We start from the raw sequence: 26,947 nt of genomic DNA, 5'->3' as shown, positions 1-26,947 counted from the left end.
GGCAGCCTCGGCCGAAACCGTGACAGGCTCAAAGTGGAGGAGAGATTGACTTCATCACTACTTGTATTTGTGAGAGGTATTGACATGTTGAAGGCACCGAGCTGTCTGTTTAAACCACTAGCACACAGCTCAGACACCCATGCATGCCCCAAAAGACGTCTCTTCACAGTCCCCAAGTCCAGAACAGACTATGGGAGGCGCACAGTACTACATAGAGCCATGACTACATGGAACTCTATTCCACATCAGGTAACTGATGCAAGCAGTAGAATCCGATTTAGAAAAACAGATAAAAATACACCTTATGGAACAGCTGGGACTGTGAAGCAATACAAACATAGGCACAGACACATTCATACACACGATAACATACCCACTATACACATGGATTTTGTGTTGTAGATATGTGGAAGTGGAGTAGGGGCCTGAGGGCACACACTTAGTGTGTTGTGAAATGTGTTAATGTAATGTAATGTTTTTGAAATTGTATAGCTGCCTTAATTTTGCCAGACCCCAGGAAGAGTAGCTGATGGGGATCCATAACAAATACAAATTGCTAGACCAGGATTTGGTAGGGCTGAGCGGGATCCTGGGCTGGAGCCTGGTATGGATGGGCCGGGGGCTGGTAGGGCAGTGCCCAACGGGGGTCAGGGGCCGACTGTGTTCTAGAATGACATTGAAGTCGTGGGTCTGTCCAGTATATGTAGGCTTCACTTTGTCCTGTACTGCAGCCCCTGGGTCAGATCAGGTGGTGAGGTAGCGGATAATGGTGGAGCCTGTAGGCTGCTGGGATGGGATCCATGGGACCCCCACTCGATGTGCGAACTGGTCTCTGGAGGGTTACGCGATCATCTGGGGAGGCTGGGATGGCCTGGGTTCAGGTGAGGCCTTGATGCCCTGTGTGGAGGCCTTTAGGACCTGGGTTCGGGCGAGGCCTTGATGCCCTGTGTGGGAAGTAGGATGGGTGGGAGCAGTGCCCGATCCTGCCGGAACAGGATCGGGAACCTCTCAGTTTTGGACTGTTTCGTTCAGGAACCCATTTGCCAGGATCCGGTACCTCTCGTGACATTAAACTTTATTTTCACTGTTTGCAATGTAACAACTCTAATAAAAGCAGTCAGAGTTATTGCAGGTTGATCCTTTAATTCTCCTGGCTGCCCCCTAAAAAACGTAATGTGAAAACAGTGCCTGGTATTCTAAGAATGTATTTGTGTTGGGCTGGCCTGGCCTGGGTTTATGGTTTGCGCAACATTGCAGCCTACATAGACCAACGCATGACCATTGCTGTGGTGAGAGAAGCACGCCTGTATCTCAAAGAACTAGAATGAGATTCACTTTCTATGAACTCTTCCTGCTCTGATTGAAATGAGCATTCAAGTCTCATCTCTCCAGGGTTGCTCTTAATCATGTATTTCCTTATAGAATTATAGCTGCGGGTACCCCTGATAAATTTAAATACATTTGCCAAATTTAGAGAATTACTGCTGTCAGCCAAAACAGGCCTTTTGCGATGTTTCAAATACAATCACAGGAAAGCACAGATCCTGCTGAAATGAGAAGACTAATCTGTCTGTACGCTACCAAGTTATCAATTTCCAAATAGACCTATAGAGCGAACCGCATTGTTATACAAAGTAAAATAAGACGGAGATAAGCTTTTGGCACTTTTGGCACGAGTGCGTTGGCCATCGCCGGTGAGTGAGCTGCGCATCATTGGGTGAGTCAGTGAAACTGGAAAGCCTTTAGGACTATAATTTCCTCCTCAGATTGTACAATATTTGTCTCCACACACCTAGGCTATTGATGGATTCAAGACAGGGTCGTTTTTATTGATCTCAGATTCTCAGTGTCAAAGTATAGCCTGTCATTTTGATCATTTGTGAGGTATTTAAGATTCTGCTAAAGTCCCCAGTTACCTCAAATGATGTAGAATTGCATTTCATGCAATTCTACATCAATTCTTTCCCGGACCCTAGGCTACTAATAATATTCCCCATGTATGCAACTTCTGAAAGAGCCTCTACTCCACTGCTCTATGCCGGTACGCAAAAGCAATAATGTATGCAATACTTTATTATAAAAAGTGATTTCTTTCATGCGTTCTGGTACCTCAGAGCCCCCCAGGTCACCCCCCTCTGGGGCTCACATTTTGTTGCGGCACCTCCCAATTGACAAATTAAGCACTGGGTGGGAGGTAACGTAATGGGTATATCTGCAAGAACACAAGGAGAGGGTAGCCCATTTACCTTTTCTTGTAACAGGTTTGTTGGTATTTTGTAGGCTTCAAATTATGAGAAATGTCAAAGCTGACAGGTGATGAAAGATGGTAAGGTCTAGGTACAGACAGAAACACAACGTTAAGGTAAACCAGTGGCACATTGTAAATAAAGGGCAAACATACCGAAAATAAATACTCCAAACACTACAGTGTTACACAATTGGCAAATAAGGGAAGTGCACTTACAGTGGGGGAAAAAAGTATTTAGTCAGCCACCAATTGTGCAAGTTCTCCCACTTAAAAAGATGAGAGAGGCCTGTAATTTTCATCATAGGTACACGTAAACTATGACAGACAAATTGAGATTTTTTTTCTCCAGAAAATCACATTGTAGGATTTTTTATGAATTTATTTGCAAATTATGGTGGAAAATAAGTATTTGGTCAATAACAAAAGTTTCTCAATACTTTGTTATATACCCTTTGTTGGCAATGACACAGGTCAAACGTTTTCTGTAAGTCTTCACAAGGTTTTCACACACTGTTGCTGGTATTTTGGCCCATTCCTCCATGCAGATCTCCTCTAGAGCAGTGATGTTTTGGGGCTGTCGCTGGGCAACACAGACTTTCAACTGCCTCCAAAGATTTTCTATGGGGTTGAGATCTGGAGACTGGCTAGGCCACTCCAGGACCTTGAAATGCTTCTTACGAAGCCACTCCTTCGTTGCCCGGGCGGTGTGTTTGGGGTCATTGTCATGCTGAAAGACCCAGCCACGTTTCATCTTCAATACCCTTGCTGATGAAAGGAGGTTTTCACTCAAAATCTCATGATACATGGCCCCATTCATTCTTTCCTTTACACGGATCAGTCGTCCTGGTCCCTTTGCAGAAAAACAGCCCCAAAGCATGATGTTTCCACCCCCATGCTTCACAGTAGGTATGGTGTTCTTTGGATGCAACTCAGCATTCTTTGTCCTCCAAACACGACCAGTTGAGTTTTTACCAAAAAGATCTATTTTGGTTTCATCTGACCATATGACATTCTGCCAATCCTCTTCTGGATCATCCAAATGCACTCTAGCAAACTTCAGACGGGCCTGGACATGTACTGGCTTAAGCAGGGGGACACGTCTGGCACTGCTGGATTTGAGTCCCTGGCGGCGTAGTGTGTTACTGATGGTAGGCTTTGTTACTTTGGTCCCAGCTCTCTGCAGGTCATTCACTAGGTCCCCCCGTGTGGTTATGGGATTTTTGCTCACCGTTCTTGTGATCATTTTGACCCCACGGGGTGAGATCTTGCGTGGAGCCCCAGATCGATGGAGATTATCAGTGGTCTTGTATGTCTTCCATTTCCTAATAATTGCTCCCACAGTTGATTTCTTCAAACCAAGCTGCTTACCTATTGCAGATTCAGTCTTCCCAGCCTGGTGCAGGTCTACAATTTTGTTTCTGGTGTCCTTTGACAGCTCTTTGGTCTTGGCCATAGTGGAGTTTGGAGTGTGACTGTTTGAGGTTGTGTACAGGTGTCTTTTATACTGATAACAAGTTCAAACAGGTGCCATTAATACAGGTAACGAGTGGAGGACAGAGGAGCCTCTTAAAGAAGAAGTTACAGGTCTGTGAGAGCCAGAAATCTTGCTTGTTTGTAGGTGACCAAATACTTATTTTCCACCATAATTTGCAAATAAATTCATTAAAAATCCTACAATGTGATTTTCTGGAGAAAAAAAATCTCAATTTGTCTGTCATAGTTGACGTGTACCTATGATGAAAATTACAGGCCTCTCTCATCTTTTTAAGTGGGATAACTTGCACAATTGGTGGCTGACTAAATACTTTTTTTCCCCACTGTACATGCACAACAATCAAACAATATATATCTACATAACAATACGAACTAAATACCTTGGCCACCACACTCCTGCAATATTCACAGTCAATAATGTTCCTGTAGTGGTCTGTGCTAGTTTGGTTGAAAGAGGACTAAATGACTGCAGGTGGGGCATTTAAAGGGGTAGCCTCACCTCGTTCAGATGGACATGATTGTTCTTAACGAGCTTTGATGGAGGTGTGTGGTGACCAATGAGGCGAGGGCTCCCCTCCAGGTAGGTCGGGAGTGGGAGGGGTTTTGTACAAGGACAATAACCTAAAACACAAGGCCAAATCAACACTGGAGTTGCTAACCAAGAAGACAGTGAATATTCTTGAGTGTCCGAGCTACAGTTTTGACTTAAATCTACTTGGAAATCTATGGCAAGACCTGAAAATGGTTGTTTAGCACTGATCAACAACCAATTTGACAGAGCTTGAAGAATTTTGAAAAGAATAATGGGCAAAGGATGCACAACCCTGGTGTGGAAAGCTCTTAGGGACTTACCCAGAAAGACTCACAGCTGTAATCATGCCAAAGTTGCTTGTATAAAGTATTGACTCAGAGGTGTGAATACTTATGTAAATTTGATTTGTCTGTATTTCAGTTTCAATAGATTTGCAAAGATTTCTAAAAACATATTTTTACAAATCTATTTAATTAATTATTAATTCAGGCTGTAACACAACAAAATGTGGAATAAATCAAGGGGTAAGAATACTTTCTAAAGGCACTGTGCACACATAGCCACTGTTCTATTACCAATGGCAGTTAGAATAGGTGATCTATAACACACAAACAGATACTATGTTGAAGTTTGAACAAGTCACCAACCTAATTCTGTTCTCCCAATCGACAACCGTTGGTGAGCCGGCAAGAGGTGAGGCTGGAGGTGAGGTCTTTGCCAGAGCCCCATAGCAGTAAAGATCAGCTCCTGGGTCCTCATCAAAGATACTGGTCGGTCACACACAAACACACACACACACACAGAGAGAGAGAGAGCACTGATTATATTATCAATGGTGGTTATGATTAGCCTGGTGGAACCAACCTGATCACTGTGTTCACCATTCTATTTCACTTCAGATATCATAAATTGTGAAGTGAAATAGAATGGTGAACACAGCGATCAGGCTGGTTCCACCAGGCTAGGTTATGCCCTGGACATTATATAGAAAATAAAACAAATAATGTCAGTTTACATAAATTATGTGTCACAATTGGATTATAAAATGTATCAAAGCAATGAAGTGGGTTACCTTCTGTATTTGTACAAATGATGAGCCTGTGAAAGCTGTTGCTTCTGACAGGTGAAGGTTGCTGGCCAGATACTTGCCAACATGTGGCTGACTGTTCCAGTCATAGGAATGCTCACAGCAAGGGCATGTCTGCATGATGCAGATGAGGGCCCCCTTGCTGGTCTTCTCTATGCAGCATGTTCGGCTGCAAACTGGACATCTCGAACAACTGCAGCAGGCAATCTTATGATGGCAGGTAGCCTAGCAGGTAATATTTTTCAGCCGACTAGGTGAAAAATCTGTCGATGTGCCCATGAGCATGACACTTAATCCTAATGGCTCCTGTAAGTCGCTCTGGATAAGAGTGTCTGTTAAATGACTCAAATGTAAATGTACAGTCCATTAGGAAATATTCAGACCGCTTCACTTTTTACACATTTTGTAACGTTACAGCATTATTCTAAAATGAATTAAATAAAATAAAAATCCTCATCAAGCTACAGACAATACCCCATAATGACAAAGCGAAAACAGGTTTTTAGAAATGTTAGCACATTTATTAAATAAAAAAACAGAAATACCTTATTTACATAAGTATTCAGACCCTTTGCTATGAAACTCGAAAATGAGCTCAGGTGCATCCTGTTTCCTTTGATCATCCTTGAGATGTTTCTACAACTTGATTGGAGTCCACCTGTGGTAAATTCACATTTTTGGACATGATTTGGAAAGACACACCTTTCTATATAAGGTCCCACAATTGACAGTGCATGTCAGAGCAAAAACCATGAGGTTGAACGAATTGTCCGTAGAGCTCCGAGACAGGATTGTGTCGAGGCACAGATCTGGAGAAGGGTACCAAAAAATGTCTGCAGCATTGAAGGTCCCCAAGAACACAGTGGCCTCTGTCATTCTTAAATGGAAGAAGTTTGGAACCATCAAGACTCTTCCTAGAGCTGGCCACCCGGCCAAACTGAGCAATCTGGGTAGAAGGGCCTTGGTCAGGGAGGTGACCAAGAACCCGATGGTCACTCTGACAGAGCTCCAGAGTTCCTCTGTGGAGATGGGAGAACCTTCCAGAAGGACAACCATCTCTGCAGCACTCCACCAATCAGGCCTTTATGGTAGAGTGGCCAGACGGAAGCCACTCCTCAGTGGAAGGCACATGACAGCCCACTTGGAGTTTGCCAAAAGGCATCAAAAGAATCTCAGACCAATAAGAAACAAGATTCTCTGGTCTGATGAAACCAAGATTGAACTCTTTAGCCTGAATGCCAAGCACCACGTCTGGAGGAAACCTGGCACCATCCCTACGGTTTAGCATGGTGGTGGCAGCATCATGCTGTGGGGATGTTTTTCAGCTGCGGGGACTGGGAGACTAGTCAGGATCGAGGGAAAGATGAACGGAGCAAAGTACAGAGAGATCCTTGATGAAAACAAAGGTTTACCTTCCAACAGGACAATGACCCTAAGCACACAGCCAGGACAATGCAGGAGTGGCTTCGGGACAAGTCTCTGAATGTCTTTGAGTGGCCCAGCCAGTGCCCGGACTTGAACCCGATCAAACATCTCTGGAGAGACCTGAAAATAGCTGTGCAGTGACGCTCCGCATCCAACCTGACAGAGCTTGAGAGGATCTGCAGAGAAGAATGGAAGAAACTCCCCAAATACAGGTGTGCCAAGCTTTTAGCGTCATACCCAATAATATTCGAGGCTGTAATTGCTGCCAAAGGTGCTTCAACATTGTACTGAGTAAATGGTCTGAATACTTATGTAAATGTTTTATTTCAGTTTTTTATTTGTAATACATTTGCAAAGAAAAGTGGTGAATTGCTTTTTGTTCTAAAGAAAGGACAAAGCTTTTTGCTAATGCACTTACTAGTTGTATCTGCTTGGCTGGGGAATTAGCCTACTAGTTTATCAAGCTGGGTATTTTTGAATACAACTTTTCACATAACACACATTACCTGTCGTTGTTGATGAAGCCGTCTGTGTCATCAGGGCAGTAACTCGGGTCACTATCAGAGGCCTCATGATGGCGTGTGCTTTTCATAGGAGTTGAGGGAGACTCTGGCAACAACAGAGGAGTCTACAAAGGTACTTGTGTCACATGACACACTTTTAGTCTGAGCTCTTACCTGACAAGCTGTGAAAATAGCAAGTGAACAGTGAATTAAATGATTTTTGGAGGTCGCTAAACCATTGCAATCACATTGCTGGACATGTTATGATACCCACCTTTGCTCCTTCTTGTAGGTCCCGGCATGACCAGTAGATCAGTCTGGGACACAACTGTGCACTTTATCTAACAGAAAAACAGGCTCAACAATTGTCATCAACTCTCAATTATATACATAGCTTGAGAAATAACGCAATCTCATTTGGAAGCTAATTGTATGCTTTACAGATGTAGACTGACTGGTTCCAGATTGGGTTCAGGCCGGTGATGCCGTTACACTATGTAACCAACTGTGACATGTTTTGCTATAGCCTTGGGTTGGCTTGGGTTTGTTGCTGCTCGTTAGTACACTGTTGTAGTCATACATGAGTTAGCTAGTACAACCATTACTGCATCCAATATTTATTTATTCCCTGTAGGCTAATGTGACTGTTTCATCTACAGTAAATTACACCCCAGCTAGCAATGAGGACTCAGCCCAATCTTGACCCTATTCTGGTGTGCCAGAACTGATTTAATCAACCTGAATCCGGGTGCCAGGCTCAGTTCAATGTCATATTGAATGACTGCCCAGAATCGGCCCATCCCGTCTGCCAGAACTAAGCCGACACTGCCGGTGTCTTGCCAGAATCCCCCCAGCAGTGGCTCGATTCAAATTCATATTAATATTACCTAGCCACCCCCCTGATAGTTTTCAATTCAGTTGCATTATACTATATAAAACCACAAATAGCTGTAAATAACAACCTTAAACAATGAACAAGTAGACATTTACTCCTTGCTCAGAATTGTTTTTGATAAAAAAAACTAGAAAAAACAGGAAAAATATTATTGATACAACAAAATTCAATATAGAGAGTAGGGAGGCCTGTGCCACACATACACAACAGCAGTGTCCCCTTATACAAATACACACACAAAAAAATATATATAAACTACGGTCTCAGATCAAAGCCATTCAAGCAACAAATCACAGGGTAGTGAGTAGGTATCAGAGTCCCATCCACAACAGCACACATATTCACTCAGAGAGGAGTCGTAGGACTAGGCCCGGGAGATGAGGGTTGGTCACAGCTCTGAGATCGACGGGACTAAAAGAGAGAGAGAAGATGTGAATTATTTGGACTTTAGCTAGAAGCAACTGTCTAACTACACATACTGCTGGCTGTAACATTGTAATAACTCACTCAGTGAGGAGTCGCTGGTCTGGGCAGTGAGACTGGAGAGGAATGATATTCTGACTGCAATGGCATTCTCACTCTCATACTGTAAGTTGATTGTAGCAGTAATTACCTGTTGATGAGGAGCTCACAGTAGTGGCCCTTGTCTGCAGCGAGGGTGAGCATGTGTCTCGGGAGACACGTGCCCCACCTCAGCCTCCATGAGAGGAGTCAGACCAGTCTGAGCGAGAACGTATGGGTCAGTGACATACTGCACCACACAGACACCACACTGTCTGACACCAGTGCTAAATTTGAGCCAGCTCTCTGTTTTGGACGGTTTCGTTCCGGAACCTATTTTGCCGGATCTGGTTCCTCTCGTGGCCTGAAAAATAATTGTAAAAGCTCATTCGAGTTGCCTCTTCGTTAATTCTCCTGCAACACCCCCCTTATCTCTCACAGAACTAGAATGAGATTCACTTTCAATGACCTCTCTCCCTCTCGCTCTGATAGACATGAGCCTGCATGTCTCATCTCTCCAGCATTGCACTTCATAATTGATTTCCTTATAGAGCCACGTGAAGAGTTCTGGAGTAGCTGTAACATGCCTGATGAATTGAAATACATTTGCCAAAGTTAGTTATAGAGCTACTGCTGTCTGTTCAGAAAAAGAAAAAAAATATTCTGAATAGCCTACTACACCATGAAAAAGCTTAGCATTTAGCCACAGAGGATACATAGCTTCTTTTAAAAATAGCCTAGCTGTGGAGTGTAGCCCAGTAACAAAGCATAGCCTACAGTCGGGAACGCGCAGCAAATCTGTCAGTGAACAGACAGCATGCAGACATGACTGTCCTTTCGCAATATTTCAAATAGTCTACAATAAAAATAAAAAAAGATTGGAAAGAAATTGGCTGCTGCTGAAAAGAGAAGACTAATCTGTCAGCTGTAGGCTGCCAAAATATTTGATCAACATCCAAATATTTTTTTTAAAATGAGAGAGAGAGAGAGTGCAAGTAGAAAAACATGTTGATTCACCCTACTTGTAGAGAAACGCCAATGCCATCCTCCTCTCTTTCATGTTGATGAAACGGTCTATCACTCTGTCATACAGTACATGCTTTTATTTTTTGTTGTCCTAGGCTACCTGGCTAAAATGTTTGCTCGCTAACCTAACTTCCATTCATGGGCAACGTTAGCAAGTTAACATTAGCCTTCTACATCTACAGTTGAAGTCGGAAGTTTACATACACCTTAGCCAAATACATTTAAACTCAGTTTTTCATAATTCCTGACATTTAATCCTAGTAAAAATTCCCTGTTTTAGGTCAGTTAGGATCACCACTTTATTTTAAGAATGTGAAATGTCAGAATAATAGTAGAGAGAATGATTTATTATTTCAGCTTTTATTTCTTTCATCACATTCCCAGTGGGTCAGAAGTTTACATACACTCAATTAGTATTTGGTAGCATTGGCTTTAAATTGTTTAACTTGGGTCAAACATTTTGGGCAGCCTTCCACAAGCTTCCCACAATAAGATGGGTGAATTTTGGCCCCTTCCTCCTGACAGAGCTGGTGTAGCTGAGTCAGGTTTGTAGGCCTCCTTGCTCGCACACGCTTTTTCAGTTCTGCCCACAGATTTTCTATAGGATTGAGGTCAGGGCTTTGTGATGGCAACTCCAATACCTTGACTTTGTTGTCCATAAGCCATTTTGCCATAACTTTGGAAGTATGCTTGGGGTCATTGTCCATTTGGAAGACCCATTTGCGACGAAGCTTTAACTTCCTGACTGATGTCTTGAGATGTTGCTTCAATATATCCACATCATTTTCCTTCCTCATGATGCCATCTATTTTGTGAAGTGCACCAGTTCCTCCTGCTGTAAAGCACCCCCACAACATGATGCTGCCACCCCCGTGCTTTACGGTTGGGATGGTGTTCTTCGTCTTGCAAGCAACCCCCTTTTTCCTCCAAACGTAATGATGGTCATTATGGCCAAACATTTCTATTTTTGTTTCATCAGACCAAAAAGTACGATCTTTGTCCCCATGTGCAGTTGAAAACTGTAGTCTGGCTTTTTTATGGCGGTTATGGAGCAGTGGCTTCTTCCTTGCTGAGCGGCCTTTCAGGTTATGTCAACATAGGACTTGTTTTACTCTGTATATAGATACTTTTGTACCTGTTCCTCCAGCATCTTCACAAGGTCCTTTGCTGTTGTTCTGGGATTGATTTGCACTTTTCGCACCAAAGTACGTTCATCGCTAGGAGACAGAACGTGTCTCCTTCCTGAGCGGTATGACAGCTGCGTGGTCCCATGGTATTTATACTTGCGTACTATTGTTTGTACAGATGAACGTGGTACCTTCAGGCGTTTGGAAATTGCTCCCAAGGATGAACCAGACTTGTGGAGGTCTACAATTTTTTTCTGAGGTCTTGGTTGATTTATTTGGATTTTCCCATGATGTCAAGCAAAGATGCACTGAGTTTAAAGGTAGGCCTTGAAATACCTCCACAGGTACACCAACAATTAACTCAAATGATGTCAATTAGCCTATCAGAAGCTTCTAAAGCCATCATTTTCTGGAATTTTCCAAGCTGTTTAAAGGCACAGTCAACTTAGTGTATGTAAACTTCTGACCCACTGAAATTGTGATACAATGATTTATAAGTGAAATAATCTGTCTGTAAACAATTGTTGGAAAAATTACTTGTGTCATGCACAAAGTAGATGTCCTAACTGACTTGCCAAAACTATAGTTTGTTAACAAGAAATTTGTGGAGTGGTTGAAAAACGAGTTTTAACGACTCCAACCTAAGTGTATGTAAACTTCCGACTTCAACTGTAGCTACTGTACACATATTGAACTTCCATCCTCTCAGGCCAGGGGCACAACAATGTATGAATGAATGGTTGGATCAGAATCAACATTATAATCATTGGCCAGTATGGAGAATTAAGTGAAAATACAAGTCCAAATCCCTATCTCATCCATGGCCAATTTAGGAAAGGGCCAATTTTAGCTAGCTAGCTAGCTGGCCACCGGAGGACAACAACACAATGAGATGCAACAATTCAAGTTGTTTCTGTTAATGACGTATGCTCTCAAAGCGATTTGATAGTGGAGATGCCAAATCCAAGCTGGCTTCCCTTGACACTTTATTTTTTTTGCCAGGACCATTTACAGTTGAGCTCGCTCAGTTTAGCTCAATGCTGATTGGCTAATTTGTTATTTAAAAAATGTCAAGGGAGGCCAAATGCTCGCTGGCATTCAATGCTACCTTGCATTCAATGCTACAGGTGGCAACAATGTCATACTCGTTTGGACCAGACAGTATCAGATAGATGGCCTACACGTAGAGAGACAGAGGGGCGTTGTTTCGCTCGCTCGGATGCTTTCTCCTGTGAAATACATTCAGCCTCTTGTGAAAATAAAGGAAAATTATGAAACACAGACAGACAAAATGGGGAAGTCCGTTGAATACACGCTACTGAGCTGCGCATCAGCGGTGTGTCAGTGAAACTGGAACGCATTTTTAGGACTATCATTTCCTAAAGCTCGGAAAGTCGGAGCTCTGGAAAGAGGCCAGAGTTCCCCACTTGGAATTCAGGGTTGAATGACCGTTCAAAACTAATTTTCCAAGTCGGAGCAAGTTTTTTCCCCGATTTGCCAGTTGTCTTGAACACACTGAAGTCGGAAGTCAGAGATTTTCCAGCTCCGAGTTCCCAGTTGTTTTGAACGCGGCATTAAAAAACATTATGCTAAAGTCTCCAGTCATGTAAAATGACGTAGAATTGCATGAAATGCGTTTATAAAAGGCCAAACATTTCCCGGACCCTAAGGCCACAAAAAATGTTGCCCATGTGTGCAACTTCTGTAAGTGCCTCTACTCTACTGCTCTATGCCATTACGCAAATGTAATGATATGCATGCAATGCTTTATTATAAAGGATTTATTTATTTTTTCGGTACCTCAGAGCGCCCCAGGTCACCCTCCTCTCGCGCTCACTTTTTGTACCGGCACCTCCCGATTTACAAATTAAGCACTGTCTGACACCAAACCTCATTCCGAATGTCTTTGACTCTGGCCCAGATAACATGACATATCAGGTTCAGCTGATGGCGGCTGCTCTCACCTTGGCGCAGTGCTCCACGTTGGCAGGCCAGGTTCAGTGCCAGTGTTGCGGTTGGTCTCGATCTGAGTGATGATGTCCGAGCCCATGTTCAGCAGCAGCTGGACCGCAGCTATGTGATTGTTCATGTCAGCCAGCATCAGAGGAGAGATACCCAGTGTAGTTCTAGTCCTGAAAGGAAACAAACACACAGTGAGAGAGGAACAGACGGGAAGAGAGAGAGAAACGTGGACAGGGGTGATTATACACACAGTTAAGAGTGGGGCAAATCCTTGTGACTGACAGGGATGGTCGTGGGTTTCAGGGTTTGATAAACTGTCATACCTGGAGTTTATTTCAGCACCAGCGTTTTGGACGATGTTGATGTAGCCCCCTGAGGCGGCCAGGCTGAGAGGTGTGTAGTGTGAAACATTACTGTGCTCCTTGTTAGCCCCGCGCAGCAGTAACAGCTTTACCGCCTGGAAGGAATGGACCACTGGTGAGTCGATCCACAAAACACCTTTGGGGAATTTCCTCTAAGGACATACCCCGGTGTTTTACCAAAAAAAGTAACAAGTCACCTCTTATCTTCCTATAGAGCAGGCCAGGTAGAGAAGTGTGTTTTTGGTTCTCTCAGACTGGGTTCTCTCAAACTGGGCTTCGATATTCCCTCCTTTATCCAACAGGATCTCCACCACTCCAACATGACCAGCTGTAGCAGCCAGGATTAGAGGAGTGAAACCTGGGGATAGAGTTCAATTACTCTCCAACACCAACATACACAGATACAGACTCCCACTTCTACACACAAGTTCCCTGAAAAATGGACATATAAATATAAAGATATAACTACGTAGTGTTACAGCCTGAATTCAAAATGGATGAAACCGATTTTCTTCCAACACACAGTACCCCATAATGTCAAGGTGAAAACATGTTTCTAGAAATGTTAGCTAATTTATTGAAAATGAAATACAGAAATATCTCATTTACACAGCTGAGTCAATACATGTTAAAATCACCTTTGGCAGCCATTACAGTCTTTCTGGGCTAAGAGCTTTGCACACCTGGATTGTACAATATTTTTAAAATTCTTCAAGCTCTGTCAAGTTGGTTGTTGATCATTGCTAGACAGCCTTTTTCAAGTCTTGCCATAGATTTTCAAGCCAATTTAAATCAAACCTGTAACTAGGCCACTCAGGAACATTCAACATTCAAAAATTGAACCAGGTTTTCCTCTAGGATTTTGCCTGTGCTTAGCTCTATTCCGTTTCTTTTTATATAAAAAAAACCTCCCTAATCCTTGCCAATGACAAGCACACCCATAACATGATGCAGCCACCACCATGCTTGAAAATATGAAGAGTGGTAGTCAGTGATGTGTTGTGTTGGATTTGCCCCAAACATAATGCTTTGTATAAAGTTAATTTCTTTGCCTCATCTTTTGCGGTTTTACTTTAGTGCCTTATTGCAAACAGGATGGATGTTTTGGAATATTTGTATTCCGTACAGGCTTCCTTCTTTTCACTGTCAATTAGGTTAGTATTGTGGAGAAACTACAATGTTGTTGATCCATCCTCAGTTTTCTCCTATCACAGCCATTAAACTCTGTAACTGTTTTAAAGTCACCATTGGCCTCATGGTGAAACCCCTGAGCGGTTTCCTTCCTCTCCGGCAACTGAGTTAGAAAGGACACCTGTATTGTTGTAGTGACTGGGTATATTGATACACCATCCAAAGTGTAATTAATAACTTCACCATACTCAAAGAGATATTCAATGTCTGCTTTTAAAGTTTTTACCCATCTACCAATAGGTGGCCTTCTTTGAGAGGAATTGGAAAACCTCCCTGGTCTTTGTGGTTGAATCTGTGTTTGAAATTCCTTACAGATAATTGTATATGTGCGGTACAGAGATAAGGTAGTCATTCAAAAGTCATGTTAACCACTACTATTGCACACAGAGTGAGTCCATGCAACTTATTATGGGACTTGTTAAGCACATTTTTACTCCTGAACTTATTTAGGCTTGCCATAACTAAGGGGTTGCACACTTATTCACTCAAGACATTTCAGCTTTTAATTTTTAATTAATTTCAAAACATTTAGAAAAACATAATTCCATTTAGACATTATGTGGTATTGAGTGGGCGCCAGTGACAAAAAAATCTAAATGTAAACAATTTAAATGAAGGCTGTAACACAACAAAATGTGGAAAAAGTCAAGGGGTATGAATACTTTCTGAAGGCGCTGTATATTTAATACGTTCAAGGACAGTTGTGGGCACGTTGTGGTGTGTATCGGGTGTGGTGGTCGTGTTGTTTTTATGTTGTTTCTGTTTTTATTTTTAAAAATCAGTAGACAGTGGCAGTGGGAGGGAGTCTGGATAGAGAGAAAGTAATCAGTGAAGGGATGTTACCATTTAGAACTCTTTCTTAATGCACGTAAATGAATACCCATTGAAAAATCATCTTTACAACTACAATTCAGCTTTGAAGTCCTCTAGGGTCTCACAGGTCTGGATGAGGGGTTTTCCAGCACTTGCGACACGTCGCTCACAGTTCTTCATCCTTTCCCTGATTTCAGTCAAGAGGAAGATAACCTTTCTCTGAAATTCTGTGAACAAAAACAACAGCACAACTTACCACACAGATGTGAGTACACAAACTAGTACAAACACATTATCATTAGCACAAGATTTGTCATATTTCATTTCCTGTCGGAGTACTTACTCTCTGTGGGCAGAGGGAAGGAATTTCTCTGGGGGCGACTCAGATGAGGATAGTGGCCTCAGGGAAACCCGCCCTCCCCCTACCTTCCCCTAAAATCGCCACACATACCAGGTGATCTACCCAGCTGCCCCTTTGTGGCATCCTCCAGTGCCCAAGCAGAAGAAGATGGGGCCCGGTAAAGGATATAACGGCCCTCCACATCCTCCTCACTTTGGGTTCAGACCCCAAGGCAGACCCACCCATTCCTTCAGACACAACGGCTGGGCTCTGCCTGGCCAGAGAGGGGGGCACGGATACTGGGGTGGCACTCCAGGCCTGGCTTACTGTTAGGGACCACTGTAGCAAGTGTTGACATTAGTATTATGTAGCTCAGTTGGTAGAGCATGGCGTTTGCAATGCCAGGGTTGTGGGTTCGATTCCCACGGGGGGCCAGTATGAAAAATATAAAAAAAGAATGCACTCACTAACTGTAAGTCACTCTGGATAAGAGTGTCTGCTAAATGACTAAAATGTACTTTAGATTTCTCAAAGTCACACAAATATAAAGGATAGCTTTCACTATAACAATACTTGATGGATCAGTGGAGGACCATTGGAATGCAATCATGCCAACCTTTTTGCCTGAGGCAAATTTCAATACAGAGAGCAATCTCGTTATACACTCATTACTATCTGAAATGCGTTATCAGGGATATTTGTTTGTAGGCATAACTACTCATTAACAGATAGAAGAGTATTCTTAATAGGATTATATATATTCTACACATTAGTATACTCAGTCAGTGGTGTTCAATCTGTGCATATATCTGCATATTACCTGCAACAAAGGAGGGTATAGGGTTCTTATCTTAATCTACCCCAAGTAGTTCTCAAATGGAAACCCAGATATTAAGTCCAGGTTTCCATTTAACTTGACATCCTCACAAAGATGGGTAAGCCCATGAATGTTGTAAACCACATACTGGAGACCATGCTCCACAAATGATACAAGTAGGCTGTGGGCAAAGTCATTCAGGGTAAGACACAATGTCGGACTCGAGAGAATGAAAATGGAAACAAATAACAGCATGGAATTGTTGTGCACTGGGCCTGACAACAAATCACAGAGGACCACTGGACCAGTGTACAACAAAAACTGCGTAACTCTGTTGTTGCTGTAACTCTCTTCCATCTCAGCCTCTCTGACAATACCCTAGGTTTCCTTGCAAAGTCTATGGGAATGTAATCTTTCAAGCCAATGAGTACACTTTGACATGTAGAGATTTGACAATGGAGGGGCCCTGTAGCCAGCCACAAATCGAACTGTCTTCGCATGACCCCAATACAGACTAGGTGCATGTTATCATGGGGAAAGCCTGAAACCATGCCAACAGAAGTGTCCTTTAAAGGTGAAGTTGCAACATGATGTTCCTCATCTGACATGCTGATGAAAGAAGTATTAGTCCTACGTGGCCTATTGACCTCAGGAAAGGTCATTCTATGTTTAACAAAGACACCTCCTTGGATGCATTTATCACAGCCTGAATACCCAGTGTGGGACTTAATCCCATTGAACGCTTTACCTGGAGCATCACAGACGGACAGAGGTGACCATTAGGGAGAACTGTTTCCCTTTGATGACAAACCTCTTGTTTAGCTAACTAGATCTCTCAAATAGTCAATGAGGGAGCGTGGCTTTGAGTTACCACAGAATAGTGCAGTGATGACCGGCCCCTTAACGTAGCCCTGAAGTATCCCTAGGTTTGGCCAGAAATGTACACTTACTTAGGCCCATCGCTCCTTTGGGAGCATAGGCCTTCGACGATAGCCAGGCTACCTAAACTCCTTGCTCCGCACAAACATTACGCCACGCCCACAGACGTTAGTTTCTTCTCCGCAATGAGTCTGGGTCTGAGTACCTCCCCTACGATTTCTAGAATGGAAATATGTACTAAACTGTCAGATTGGTCCCAGAAACCGATGAGTTGGGCCAGAGCCAGAACACGCGTGGATAAAGCGATGTTTTGAAAATGTGTCATTGGCTTTGATACTCTGAATGGTTAGAGAAGATCCAATCGCTGATGTTTTGTACAACACCCCTCATTTTGACGTCATCACAAATGACTTCAATAATTTGTCACGGTTCAGACAGACGACCAGAGGACCACAATTGCGTCACACCAGAAAGTTTATTAAACTTAAGGGAAAAGGGAAGTAGGGAGTGAATGAAGGCTCCAGGGGTAACAGGGATCCCGTCCAAAGCGCTGGGTCTGTGCCCCCCCCAGTGGCAGCGATGCGTCCTATGAAGCCGGTGGTGGGTGGTCCAGAAGTCCTGGGGGGGGGGGAGACACAGACACAACAGGGCGGAATGAAACCAGGCAGCAGTACAGTTCAAGGGAAATCCAAAATACGTAGTAGCAAGGCAGAAGGCTGGTCAGAGTTACCGGGATTGAAGAGTAGTCAGGAGTCGTAATGGCAGAAGCAGGTCTGGATCTCCTGAGGCAGAAGAGTATCCAAAAAACAGGCAGGTCCGGGGTCACAAAACCAGGGTGAGCCAGAAGCGCGAGCAAACAGGTTCCGGGTGTGAGCTTTGCAGACGATCTGACACCGGAGAGCTGAAAGACAGGGCCTTAAATACTGGGAGAGGTAGTGGGTAATGCAGCGCAGCTGGCAGAGTAATTAGAGCAGAGCAGAGCAGGGACAGGTGGAGCTAGTTAGGCTGAGTAGAGAGAGTGGTGAGCAGAGTGGAAGAAAATTAAGGTGGTAACCCGGTGGAGTGAGAGGCCCATGACAGAACCCCCCAAGGGACGGCCCCAGAAGTCCCAAGAGCAACACCACGCCGGGCGGGGAGGAGGAGCCGGAGGAGGGGCTAGAACTCCTCCGAACGGTCCGAGTGAACGTCCTCATCCTCGGAGGAAGCCGGAGGGCCGTGGTCGGGAGATGGGACAGGTCCCGAGACAGGATCAGGCACAGGACAGGAAGCCGAGCGGGCCGGACGGTTAGGGACCCCTCTGGGGGCGGCCCCCTACGGATTGCAGGTTGATCAGGATGCCGTTGGTGGAAAGCGGTGATGAGAGTCCTATCCACAATCCGACTAGCTGGCACCCAGGTCCTTTCCTCAGGTCCATAGCCCTCCCAGTCAATGAGGTACTGGAGACCCCTACCCCTCCGTCTGGACCGAAGCAGGCGGCGGACGGTGTAAACCAGACCACCATCGACGAGCCGTGGAGGAGGAGGACCAGGCGCAGCAGGGACCAGCGGACTCTCATGGATGGGCTTAATCTTAGACACATGGAAAGTGGGGTGCACCCTCAGGGAATTAGGCAGTTGGAGCCGGACAGCAGTTGGGCTAATCACTCTTATGATAGGGAATGGGCCAATGAACCGAGGTGCCAGCTTCTGCGACTCCACCCTGAGTGGCAGGTTCTTCGATGACAACCACACCCTTTGACCAACATGGTAGGTGGGAGCAGGAATTCTCCGACGGTTGGCCCCGGTAGTGTAGCTGGCAACGGACCTGAGGAGTGTGGCTCGGGCTTGTGACCAGGTGCGGCGACATCGACGGGCAAAAGCAAGTGCAGATGGGCAAGTAACCTCCTCCTCCTGGCTGGCAAATAGAGGAGGCTGGTATCCATAAACACATTGGAAAGGGGACATACCGATGGCAGAGCAGGTCAGAGAATTGTGTGCGTACTCCACCCATGTCAATTGCTGCGACCAGGAGTGGGGGTTGCGTGAAGTCATGCATCGCAGTGCCTTCTCGAGCTCCTGATTAGCCCGCTCTGACTGCCCATTGGATTGGGGATGGAATCCGGAAGTCAGACTGACTGTGGCTCCCAGCAGGTGACAGAACTCCTTCCAAAAAGCGGAGGAGAATTGTGGACCACGGTCAGAAACAACATCCTTTGGCAGTCCGTGGATCCGGAAGACGTGTTCCAGGACCACCTGGGCGGTCTCCTTGGCGGTTGGGAGCTTGGGGAGGGGAATGAAGTGTGCCATCTTGCTGAAACGGTCAACGATGGTGAGAATGACGGTCATGCCACTTGAAGGGGGCAGCCCCGTGACAAAGTCAAGGGCGATGTGAGACCAGGGACGTCTGGGCACAGGCAGGGGCTGCAGCAATCCGGCTGGGGGGCTGGCAGGACGACTTGTGTTGGTTGCAGATGGGGCAGGCTTGGACGAATTCCCGTACATCCTTCCTCAGAGAGGGCCACCAGAACCTCTGGGCGAGCAGGTTGTAAGTGCGGGTGGAGCCAGGGTGACAAGCTAGGCGGGAGTCATGTCCCCACTGAATGACCTGGGACCTCAGGTCTTCGGGGACAAAAGGCGGTCAGCTGGGCAAGTGCTGGGACCTGGCTGGTTACGGAGAGCCTCCAGCACCTGTTCCTCAACAGCCCAGGTCAGAGCTGCAACGATGCAGGGACTTGGCAGAATCGACACAGGGTCCTTGGAGGGTGTCATCCTTCTGGAATTGACGGGAGAGGCGTCTGGCTTGGTGTTGCGTGATCCAGGCCGGTATGACAGAGTGAAATTAAACCTGGTGAAGAACAGGGCCCAGCGGGACTGCCTGGAGTTCAACCGTTTGGCCGTGCGGATGTACTCCAAGTTCTTATGATCGGTCCAAACGAGAAATGGAATGGTGGACCCCTCCAGCCAGTGACGCCACTCCTCCAAGGCAAGCTTCACAGCCAGCAGCTCACGGTTCCCTATGTCGTAATTGCACTCAGAGGGGGACAACCGACGTGAGAAAAAGGCACAGGGATGGAGCTTCCTATCCTCCGCAGCCCACTGGGAAATCACAGCACCAACTCCCACATCCGAGGCGTCCACCTCCACAATGAATTGCCGGTCCACATCAGGCATCTGGAGGATGGGAGCGGAGGTGAACCTCACCTTGAGGGTACTGAAGGCCTTGTCGGCTGCTGGGGGTCCAGGTGAAGGGTTGCTTGGTGCTGGTTAGAGCAGTGAGAGGGGCAGCAACGGTACTGTAGTTCCGGATAAACTTCCTATAGAAGTTAGCAAACCCCAGAAACTGTTGCAGCTTCTTTCTGTTCTCGGAACTGGCCATGAAGTGACTGCTGATACTTTGGCAGGATCCATTTGGATACTTCCCTCTGCCACTATGTACCCCAGGAAGGCCACTGTCTTGACGTGAAACTCACATTTCTCTGCCTTGGCGTAGAGGGAATTCTCCAGAAGACGATGAAGGACTTGCTGGACATGGCGGGTGTGTTCAGACAGGTTTCTGGAGTAAATTAAGATGTCATCCAGGTAAACGAAGACAAACTTGTTTAACATGTCCCGCAGTACATCATTCACTAGAGCCTGGAACACAGCAGGAGCATTGGTGAGGCCAAAGGCATAACCAGATACTCGTAGTGGCCTGTTGGTGTATTGAATGCGGTTTTCCATTCATCTCCCTCCCCGGATCCGCACTAGGTGGTAAGCGTTTCTGAGATCCAACTTGGTAAAAACAGTGGCTCCCTGGAGCAACTCAAAAGCAGAGGTGAGCAGAGGCAGAGGGTAACGGTTTTTCACTGTGATGTCGTTGAGTCCCCTGTAGTCGATGCAGGGGCGAAGAGATCCGTCCTTCTTCCCCACAAAGAAGAAGCCAGCACCAGCAGGAGATGAAGATGAACGGATTAATCCTGCGGACAGAGAGCCATTGATGTAGTCCTCCATGGACTTTCTTTCAGGAGCAGACAACGAATAAAGACGACCCCTTGGAGGAGCTGTTCCAGGGAGGAGGTCGATGGCACAGTCGTACGGTCGGTGAGGGGGCAGAGATGTGGCTCTTGCTTTGTTAAACACCTCTCTGAGACCATGATAGCATTCTGGGACATTGGAGAGGTCAGGAGCGGAGTTAGTAGGTACTGGCCGAGGGGGTAGTGCGGCAGCAAGCAGGCAGGTACGGTGGCAGTCCTCTCCCCACTCCCTGATCACCCCGGTCACCCAGTCGAGCTGAGGGTTGTGCCGGCGGAGCCATGGGTAACCCAGGATGAGGGGTTGGCCTGGAGAGGGGAGCAGGTGAAACTGGATAGTTTCTTGATGGTTTCCGGACAGACCCATCGAGACCGGGGCCGTGACATGAGTGACCGATCCGAGTAAGTGTCCGTCCAGTGCCCGGGCAGGAATAGGAGGTGTCAAACGGAGGTTCTCCAGTCCCAGTTGGCGTGCCAGCTTGATGTCCATTATGTTGGCTTCGGGCGCCAGAATCCACCAGAGCAGCCAGGGTGTGAGTTGAGTCAGAGAGGCGGAGGTGAACTTGCAGCAGGGGTTTGCGGTCGGAGGACTGGATGGTCATTGAACTCAACCGGACTCCCCCTACGCCCGGTGAGCTTCGGCCCTTTAAAGGGCAGGTTACCACACGATGTCCATCACCTCCACAATAGAGGCAGAGGTTTGAGGTGAAGCGGCGCTGGCGCTCTGCAGGAGTGAGGGAGGCTCGCCCAATCTCCATAGGCTCAGACTGATCAAGCTGACCTGGGTGAGTGGCAGTAGATGACAGGAGCCCAGTCGGATCTCTCCGAATGCCGGTAGTAGGTGGACCTTGGCGCCCCCTCTCACGACGACGGGTCTGTATCCTTCTGTCGATCCTGACAGTCAGTGCGATGGCTTCATCAAGAGTGGAAGGCAGTTCATGGGAGACCAACTCGTCCTTGATATAGTCAGCCAAACTATGGAAGAACGCGTCCACCAACGATGGTGTGTTCCAAGAACTTCGTCTAGCCAGGGTTCGGAAGTCGATGGAATGGTCTGCGACTGTACGTCTGCCTTGTCGAATACTGAACAGTTCACGAGACGCCTCTGCGGTGGGTGAATCCAGGTCAAACACCTTCAGCATCTCCTCAGCAAACAGGTCGAAGGTTGCACATGCGGGGGTTTGACGTTCGAACTCTGCTGTTCCCCAGAGTCGAGCTCGGCCCGTCAGGTGAGTGATGGCATACCCAACTTTAGCCCCCTCCGTGGCGAAGGTCCTTGGCTGCAAGGAGAACTGAAGTCGGCAGCTAGTCAGGAATGGCCGGACCTGGGTTGAATCGCCGTTGAACCGCTCGGGGTTTCCAATCTTGGGTTCCGGAGCAGCGGCTGCAATGACCGGGGCAGGTAACTCGGGGGCTGGGCTGGTGGGCAGACTGGCTGGGGTAAGGTTGGTGAGGAGTTGAATGATCATGGCGAGTTGTTGTTGCTGCTGCTGGAACTGCTGCTCATGCTCATCGGTTTCCATGTCGGGAAAGTGTGCGCTGAGTCCATAATGGTCAGATCGTACTGTCACGGTTCAGACAGACGACCAGAGGACCACAATTGCGTCACACCAGAAAGTTTATTAAACTTAAGGGAAAAGGGAAGTAGGGAGTGAATGAAGGCTCCAGGGGTAACAGGGATCCCGTCCAAAGCGCTGGGTCTGTGCCCCCCAGTGGCAGCGATGCGTCCCTATGAAGCCGGTGGTGGTGGTCCAGAAGTCCTGGGGGGGAGACACAGACACAACAGGGCGGAATGAAACCAGGCAGCAGTACAGTTCAAGGGAAATCCAAAATACGTAGTAGCAAGGCAGAAGGCTGGTCAGAGTTACCGGGATTGAAGAGTAGTCAGGAGTCGTAATGGCAGAAGCAGGTCTGGATCTCCTGAGGCAGAAGAGTATCCAAAAACAGGCAGGTCCGGGGTCACAAAACCAGGGTGAGCCAGAAGCGCGAGCAAACAGGTTCCGGGTGTGAGCTTTGCAGACGATCTGACACCGGAGAGCTGAAAGACAGGGCCTTAAATACTGGGAGAGGTAGTGGGTAATGCAGCGCAGCTGGCAGAGTAATTAGAGCAGAGCAGAGCAGGGACAGGTGGAGCTAGTTAGGCTGAGTAGAGAGAGTGGTGAGCAGAGTGGAAGAAAATTAAGGTGGTAACCCGGTGGAGTGAGAGGCCCATGACATAATTGCCGTCTCAGACTGAAAAATGTAGCGAATGATAGAGCAGTGAATTCAGTTTGAGTCGCCAGACAACATCGACGACTCCTCTCAATCGCACTCTGTTCTGGGCAGTCTTCTCCAGCTCGTTTCACCCCATGCCGGTTTTCCTTGTACCTGCCTCAAGCTCCCGCCTTCAGGTGTTTCTCGGGTGCCATCTTTTCCTTTTGACTTGTGAGTTCCAGGATAGAGCTTGCCTGGACGATCCATTCTCATCTTCTCCTCCGGATCTCCTCTTCCACCGGCACCTGGCTGGTGCACTCCCATAGGTCGATGTTACTGACTCTGTCCATCTGATGTTATAGGCCCAGTGCAGCCAAAATTCTGTTTTTCCTGTGTTTAACTGTATATCATATTGTACAACAGCTGATTAAACTAACACTGTAAAAGTGTGAACAAATTTGATCAGTGTTATTTCCTGATAGTTGCTGGTTGAAAATACAATCTACACAGGACCTTCTAATAAGCAGGTTTGCATGGGCGGGAGTTTCGGCTCTCAAGGTGACATCACCATGCAATAAATTGGTTAATAGACCAATAACAAAGAGAGTTCCAAACCTCTCTGCCAATAACAGCTAGTTTTCAGTTTTCCTCTCCCCACTCAGACCACTCCCGGACAGTCCTAGCAAAATTCTTGCTTGAGAAATAGTTTTTAATGGAAATAGAGTGCATTCAGAAAGTACTTTTTCCAGATTTTGTTACGTTACAGCCTTATACTAAAATTGATAAAATTGTTTTTTTCCCTGATCAATCTACACACAATGTCCCATAATGACAAAGCAAAAACAGATGTTTTTTAATTTTTGCAAATGTATAGAATTTTTTGTTGTTGTAATATGACATTTACATAAGTATTCAGACCCTTTACTCAGTACTTTGTTGAAGCACCTTTGGCAGCGATTACAGCCTCGAGTCTTCTTTGGTATGACGCTACAAGCTTGGCACACCTGTATTTGGGGAGTTTCTCCCATTATTCTCTGCAGATCCTCTCAAGCTCTGTCAGGTTGGATGGGGAGCGTCGCTGCACAGCTATTTTCAGGTCTCTCCAGAGATGTTTGATTGGGTTCAAGTCCGGGCTCTGGCTGGGCCACTCAAGGATAGGGCTGTTGCGGTGACCATATTACCGCCACACCGGCGGTCACGAGTCATGAATGCAGTCAAATTCCACGTGACCGTTTAGTCACGGTAATTAGGCTTCTCCAAGCTCTGATGCTGCTGCTGGTCATTAGTAGCCTTCCAAACTTGCTAACTGCCTGGTACTCAGCACTCTATTGTCCCTCTAATCACTCTGACATCAATGCAAATGTTATCAAAAATCCAATCAAACATGAGAGACCATGAGCTCATGTTGCGCAACATTTCTATAGGCTATGCAGTTGTAAGAGAAAACAGAGTGATGGCCTCTACAAAAAAGAGGAGGATCCCATCAGCTTTCTATAGGCTAGGCCTACTATATTTATTTCTCAACTTTCCTGATATTAAGCACATTGTTTATCTTTACAACAGGAGTATAGCCTACCTGGCTGGCATGAAAATGAACCACAGGGAAAGCGTCCTCCATTCGCTATTTAAGTGCATAGATGACATTTATTTTTTCCCACTGACCCTGTTTCGAGACAGGTGCATGATAATGGTCCATTCTAAATCAAAACAAATTTCACACATATATTATTTAGTATATGTAAAGACAAGATTAAATCAAGAATAGTCTGATGGGTGACAATATTAGCCTATCACTTGTGAATGATATATTATCACTTGTGAATGATGCCCAGCATAAGAAACAGCCTTTTTTTGGCGACTTTTTCTAATCATAGTCGCACACCTCATGTAGCCTAGCCCATAGTGCTATATGTTTTGACCAGGTTTGTATCACAACTAAAGTGGCCAAATAACTTCTTAAAATGAAGCATATTAATCCGCTTTACAAGGGGTGTAGAGCCTAACTGGCATACATAAGCAGTACGTTAGTTTGAAGTTTGGGGAAGATAATTTTCACCATAAACATTCACCTTTATAATAAAAGCATTACATGCATAATCAGCTTTGTTCAATTGTATTCTTCATACTATAAAATAATATAAAATAATGACTCGGAATTCTAAGCAAATCTTGTCTGCTAAAGGAACTAGTGTAGCCCACAGCCATTTGACATAGCCACATAAGGACAACTCAGAGTATGCTATTCTGTTCTTCTGAAATAGACTACATTTTCTTCATATCATGCTTCTTTAGACCGGTCTAAAATAAATAATGGATTTATTGTGAAGGTGTAGGCTATATTACATGGATTTATTAGACTTTTTGAAATGTAGATGTAACAAAGGTCTGCATCAGTGGCTTGTAGGCTATGTGTGGAAGCCAGGAGATGCTAAATATGTTTATGTTAATTAACGGTCAATTACCGTCAGACCGACAGTTATTTGCTTGACAATCACCGGCTGATGGAATTTCGTGACCGCCACAGCCCTACTCAAGGACATTCAGAGACTTGTCCCAAAGCCACTCCTGCGTTGTCTTGGCTGTGAGCTTAGGGTCATTGTCCTGTTGGAAGGTGAACCTTCATCCCAGTCTGAGGTCCTGAGTGCTCTGGAGCCTGTTTTCATCAAGGATCTCTCTGTACTTTGCTCCGTTCATCTTTCCCTCGATCCTGACTAGTCTCCCAGTCCCTGCCGCTGAAAAACATCCCCACAGCATGATGCTGTCACCACCATGCTTCACCGTAGGGATGGTGCCAGGTTTCCTCCAGACGTGACGCTTGGCATTCAGGCCAAAGAGTTCAATCTTGGTTTCATCAGAGCAGAGAATCTTGTTTCTAATGGTCAGAGTCCTTTAGGTGCCTTTTGGCAAACTCCAGGCGGGCTGTTATGTGCCTTTTACTGATGAGTGGCTTCCGTCTGGCCACTCTACCATAAAGGCCTGATTGGTGGAGTGCTACAGAGATGGTTGTCCTTCTGAAAGGTTCTCCCATCTCCACAGAGGAACTCTGGAGCTCTGTTAGAGTGACCATCGGGTTCACCTCCCTGACCAAGGCCCTTCTCCCCCGATTGCTCAGTTTGGCTGGACGGCCAACTCTAGCAAGAGTCTTGGTGGTTCCAAACTTCTTCCATTGAAGAATGATGGAGGCCACTGTGTTCTTGGGGACCTTCAATGCTGCAGACATTTTTTGGTATCCTTCCCCAGATCTGTGCTTCGACACAATCCTCTCAAAGCTCTATGGACAATTCCTTTGACCTCATGGCTTGTTTTTTGCTCTGACATGCACTGTCAACTGCTGGACCCTATATAGACAGATGTGTGCCTTTCCAAATCATGTCCAATCAATTGAATTTACCACAGGTGGAGTCCAATCAAGTTGTAGAAACATCTCAAGGATGATCAATGGAAACAGGATGCACCTGAGCTCAATTCCGAGTCTCATAGCAAAGTGTCTGAATACTTATGTAAATAAGGTAATTCTGTTTTTAGTTTTTTATAAACTTGCAAAAACAAAATAAAACCTGTTTT

The sequence above is a fragment of the Coregonus clupeaformis genome, chromosome 29 (genome assembly GCF_020615455.1).
Source record: "Coregonus clupeaformis isolate EN_2021a chromosome 29, ASM2061545v1, whole genome shotgun sequence".
In the NCBI taxonomy this organism is placed as follows: domain Eukaryota; kingdom Metazoa; phylum Chordata; class Actinopteri; order Salmoniformes; family Salmonidae; genus Coregonus; species Coregonus clupeaformis.
The sequence above is the reverse complement of the archived record's forward strand: the minus strand, read 5'-3'. Positions refer to the sequence as shown.